This window comes from Coptis chinensis, chromosome 4, assembly GCF_015680905.1.
Source record: "Coptis chinensis isolate HL-2020 chromosome 4, ASM1568090v1, whole genome shotgun sequence".
Lineage (NCBI taxonomy): Eukaryota > Viridiplantae > Streptophyta > Magnoliopsida > Ranunculales > Ranunculaceae > Coptis > Coptis chinensis.
The window spans coordinates 88262091-88267766 of NC_141459.1; the positions used below are offsets into that span (position 1 = coordinate 88262091).

General features: G+C 33.2%; 1 long non-coding RNA gene across 1 annotated transcript; it reads left to right on the forward strand.

Annotated features, from left to right (window-relative positions):
- The first annotated feature begins 4214 nt into the window (after positions 1 to 4214).
- LOC147505457 (uncharacterized) lies at positions 4215 to 5471 on the forward strand. Its single transcript, XR_015220599.1, has 3 exons — positions 4215 to 4295; positions 4726 to 4920; positions 5344 to 5471. It is a non-coding gene; the product is annotated as an uncharacterized LOC147505457 (long non-coding RNA).
- Positions 5472 to 5676: the final 205 nt, after the last annotated feature.

The following is a 5676-nucleotide window of genomic DNA, read 5'->3' on the forward strand; positions in this document are numbered from 1 at the left end:
TGGTTTCCAGTTAAATAGTTAATCTCTCTTGCTGCTATTGCACAAATTGTAACTCCTTTCAACACCAATTTGATGAGTATCAAAATAATCTACGAAGCTAATCCTCATTAATTTGGCAAGATTTTTTTATAAGTCGAACATGTAATTAACATAGGTGTATAATATAATGTAAAACAATAGTTTTACCTACTCTTAACTATTTACGATTATGATCAAAGATTCTACTATCAGTTATCGTGAAATATGTGGAGTAGAGAATTCGTTCCACTCCTAGTTGTTTAGACGTAAGTTTCCAATGTTTAAACGATTCTAACAAAACGTGATGAGAGTAATGAATTTAATTATACTAATACAGTGTTTGAATAAATTATGTTAACTAGATTATACTAACGACAATTTAATACTAAGATTTGAATATGACTTGAAGGGATTAGCGGAATTTGATTCCACTTGATGTATTCCTAATATACTAGTGTAGATTATTACAATCCTAACCAATTAAGATTAAGTGTTTGATCCCTAATTATTCATGGCAATCTTTGCCAACTAATAATTAGCATGTGAGGAAGTTCAACCCATTCTCATGGCGAATCAACTAACCTACTAGAGTGAAACTTTTAAAAAGCAATAATCCTAAATAACACATCAAGTCTTCATCAAGCTTTATCAAACCCTCTAATGGAGGTTTAGCTAGAAGTCATTAGACTATAATTGATATATAAATAAGAAGAAGATATAATGAAGAACAATAACTTGAATTTTATTAATCTAATAGAATAATGAAGAACCAAACTAACTTAAAACTAATGAAAACCTATATGAATTAAAACCTAGATATCTAATTAAGAATATCTTGAGTTATGACTGAGTCCTCTTTATATAAGAGAGGTCTAGGTTTACATTTTCATGCATGGGCTTTGGAGCCATGTTTCGGGCCCTTAAATCAAGCCCAAAACCTAATTACTTAAGTCCAAAAAGGGTTTCTCTGATGGAAATTATTGCAATAGACTTTTTGTCCACTTTTACTCCTCTGATTGGGTCAAAGTCTAGATCATTAGAAAGATTTTTCCGAGATGGTATTTTTGACATATAATAGGCCCAATTCTGAGGTCTGAGTCCAAAGATACGGCCTGCGGAAGTTCTGTTGACTTTTCTGCTCTATTTCTGCCCGCATTGATTTTGACTTTTAAGCTTTTACCAAGCTTTAAAAAGGCTTTTTCTCCTTGAATCTTGGCCTTTAAGCATAGAACTTCTTAGCAACCAACCTTTGCTCCTTTATCTCGCAAAAGTGACGTATTTCTTCTCATATTCAACTCTAATGCCTGAAATACACAAAAGCACGTAAATAGTTCCAACTCTTATTTATTATACACATAATTGGTCTAAATGTAATGATATTAAAGGGTTAAAACTACAGTTTTGGGCTCTTATCAAACCACCCCCAAACAGTATTTTGCTTGTCCTCAAGCAAATATGAGACATTAATATAAGTGACTAAAAATAGAGTTTTAACTAATCTCTTTTCGCCGAGTGTGATTGCATTGACCATATGCAACAAGGCCTTAAACCACTAGGAATTCCCTAGTGGACGAGTTATAGTCTCGTGAGAGTTTTCCAGAGAAGATACTCACAAACTTCATCTATACTACAACGACTTAAGAAATAAAAGTATTGTTTCCTACTTTATTCTCAGATATCTATACATCTCACTAACAATGAATATAGAATAATCAAGTCGAAATCAAAGCTAATACGTGCATAATCACTACAAGAAAATGGGGTTTTAACCACGGACTACCCAGAGCGATAGTGACGGATTACAGCTGTTGAACCGTTTGCCACGGCTAACTGCTGTTGCAAAACTAATAATAGTTGTGGCAACATATTACACAATTTTACTACCTTTCTCCACGGTGAAAGCCGTTGATATTCCCACGGTTTGGACCGTCGGATCAGATATTGACAGTGTGTTTATGTGTGGATTTTTAACCCACGGTGGTACTTCGATGGGATAGGTCCAAAACTTGTCTAAAATTGTAGGCGCGACGGACCAAAATTTCCCCTAACAAAAATGAGATAACTGAAAAAGAGAATTTGAGAACCATCTTTTATCTCTTTTTTCAGTTTTGTTTCACCATTTCTCTCGTCTTCTTCTTTCAAAATCCCTCCGACCAACCACCGCCTCTCTCACCGTTTGTCACCATTGCCTATCTTACCTTCTCTCTCACACTATATTCCTCTCTCATCAAAGATCGAAGGTAATGTTTAAAGTTTTTTTTTTTTATTATTATTAAGGGTTGCTCTTTTCTTTTGTTTTGGATGAAAATAGAGTAAAGGATGTTTTTTTTTTTATTGTTTCAGCTTCTTGCCAACTCAAAGTTGAAATTAAGTAAAGGATGTTCCTTTTTTGTGTGTTGATTACACACAAAAGCGTACCTTCGGTATTTTTCTTGTAGTTCATTATTAGAAAATAACAAATTCTAGTTTATTTTTGAAAATCTCGTAAGTCTAGAAGAATCAATGACGCATTTGTAGGTGTTACTAAGAAAAGAAATGAGGATGTCTTTGGTTTTTTACTCTTTTGAGGTTTGACGTGTTTTGATTCCTGTTGTTGGTAGTTATCTTGAATAAACTTCATGACAATGGAAACAATAATCTGATTGAATTACATGTTTAGATCAATAGAATTCTGTTATGGTTTTTTTGTTTAAGCATTAATTTCAGTTTTAATTTACGAAATGAAAATTCCAGATTATAAGTTTTGGAGAATCTCCAGATTATGGCTTTTCTTTTTTAAAAAAAAAAAAAAAGATGGAGAGATTGGTGCGTTTGTTTTTGGTTTTGGTTGGACCAAACCAAAAATAGAAACGAAAATAGAGAGGAAGAGACAAAAAGGGAGAGATCATATTGGTTGGGGGAAAATACGTACCTCTTGCCTACCATTTAGCAGGAGCTGGTAGTGTATAGATTACCCAACACATGCAATTACAAAGAAAAGGATGGGAAGGTTTTAAGGAGGGAAGAAAATGATGGGAAGGTTTTAAGGAGGGGGAGAAAACTCTCCATTTATTTTCCAACAAGCACCTCACAATAACCATGCAGTTCCGTACTTCTGAAAATGCTTAATATCTACTTTAGAACTTAATCAACAGTTCTGAATAATATCCTGTGCAAGTCCTTTATGTAATGATTTTATTTTTACCGGTAATGATCTTTTGAAAGCTTAAGTATGCAGGTAAGTAGTATTAAATTTACTTCGAGTCAGTCTTCTGAATGTTTCAATTTTCATGCTTTGTTAGATTCTCATTTGTCATTACAGTTTATCATTGATAATCATTTGTTAAGCCATTAGATTTTCATTTCATTATAGTCACTTAACGTTGGGTTTCTTATAGGAACATCTTTCTGTGCAATAATAGGAACAAAATTTCTAGTTTTCCTTCCTAGCCAGCCAACTCGTAAGCTTCCCTGATCATCCAATCATATTTCCTATTCATAAAAGACTTTAGCCTAGACAAATAAACAAGCAAAAAATTTCATTTTGCAGAGTTGCTTGGTGCTTGAAGAAGGATCTTCCCTGTCCTGGAAAATCCAACTGTAAGTTCACGAACTTGGTATTCGTCATATAGATACAACTTTGGCTAAGTGACAATAAGCCGAAATATTCATAAGTATTTCCATGTCACCATGCTTACTTACCTTCAGTTTCAATACTAAGCTCTTCTCTAATTCCCCAACTCATCCCTCTTGTTCTATTTATAAGCACTTAGTTCCTACTTCAAATCATCTTCACTGCATGTATGGATTTTCATAGTCTAGTTATTCTCTGAAGTTTAGACACATTCCAGATGGGGGTAGTCATTTTTTATTAATTAAGCTAGTTTAGGTTGATGGTTGAGCTTGTATTTATCTTTTATGTACACTTGATGTGTCAAGGGATTGAAACAAACGAGTGCTTACAGAATATTGGAGGATGCTGGAAGGATAATGCTGCTAATATTAGTGCATGCAAGGTACATTTTTTCGTCTTGACATTGACTTCGTTTTGTAAATGTGATGTTTTCTCTTTTGTTTTCTTGTATTATGATAAGTATATAATGAACTTGGTATATGTCGTCAGATCTTTTTATTTATTTTATTATTATTTATCTTTGTTTAGTATTTGTGTTTCTAATGATATTCCTCGTTTTGTACTATACTTTCATTTTTTTAGGATACTTTTTTAGGGAGAGTGTGTGAGTGTTGTGTTGTGCAAGGTGTAAAATTTGTAGGTGATGGTTACACGCATGGTGAAGGTACATACTTAATCCATAATAAATTTTTATACATGATGGTAATTTGTCACATAAGACTTGTGATTAAGTTCTTATATATAGTGAAAGTTGAGTTCCTTGGTCTTATTGATTTTCCTTGTATGTTCAGGAGGTCAAACAGTTTTTGTTTTATGTGAATTAGTACTTTTACTAGACTGTATGATTCGGTTATAGTTCTCTTGCAGGAGATTTTTCATTGGTCTATCACAAACAAAACTTGTTGGACATTAATTGGTTTCTCATAATTGATTAAATGACTAGAGCATAAATTCTGGTGATTTCTTTATAAACTTACACAGGGGGATTCAAATGCATGTGTTAGCGTGAGAATTGATTACATTACGTTTATAATATTGAGTGGTCGTGTAGCTCATCTTTAGGTGCATCATATTGACTATCATCTATACTCCAGTCACTTTTTGCAGGTGGACAACAAGTACCAATATTCCTCCAATACTGAAGACATCAAAGTTCACGGGTGGATGAGTATAGAGCACAGATCCACCAGTGGAATTTTGACAAATTACACCAAGTCATGCATGAGTTACGTTCAGGAGGGCCTTAGAAGCAACAACTCACCTCTCATGCTGGTCCAACCACTCTCTCGGTAAGAATCTCCATCATCTCATCTTTTTACATTAGTAGAACCTGTGGCATTATCACTCTGGAGCATCTAGACATTGCTTATAGAAATTAGAAATATATGTTACGCACTTACACATGATGAATGCGACTTGATTTGATACAATCAGGTAATGTAGGGCAGTCCAAGTTCAACGAGTTATGTAGAGTAGATGTCAAACCCAAGTTAGTGGAAACCATAGTCTATTGATTAATTTCATTTCCTTTAGATGGTATTTTTTTAGAGCAAAGTAAAAACAAAGTGAGATGCTTATTTAAGTTTTAATTGTAGCAAATAGAAATGCTCTTGCTATGTGTTATCGCTTTTTTACATTCAGCTAGGTCCCGACTTTTAGACTTATGGGATTTTGACTTTAATATCATTTCCTTATGATTTATTTGTATGTAGGTATTTGTATGCAGGTGGATGCTCATGAAGAAGGTTATTAAAACTAAGGGTTCTATGAAGCTAGGACTTCAAATCATTTTCGAAAGTATTCAAGTGCAACAGAATGATAAATGGAGAAACATGCGCGATGTAAACCAAGACATTATTACTTTTATGTTATTGAAAAATATTTGGAAATTCATATTATATTGAGCTTGTAGTAATAAATTCTATGGATTTTTTTTAATTATTATTATTTTATACTTGTATGAATATTCATCTCTTTATATGTTTTTCGGCAAAGGAATTTTGATTGGGAATATGTGGTTTCTTTGTAATATTGTTATTAGGATG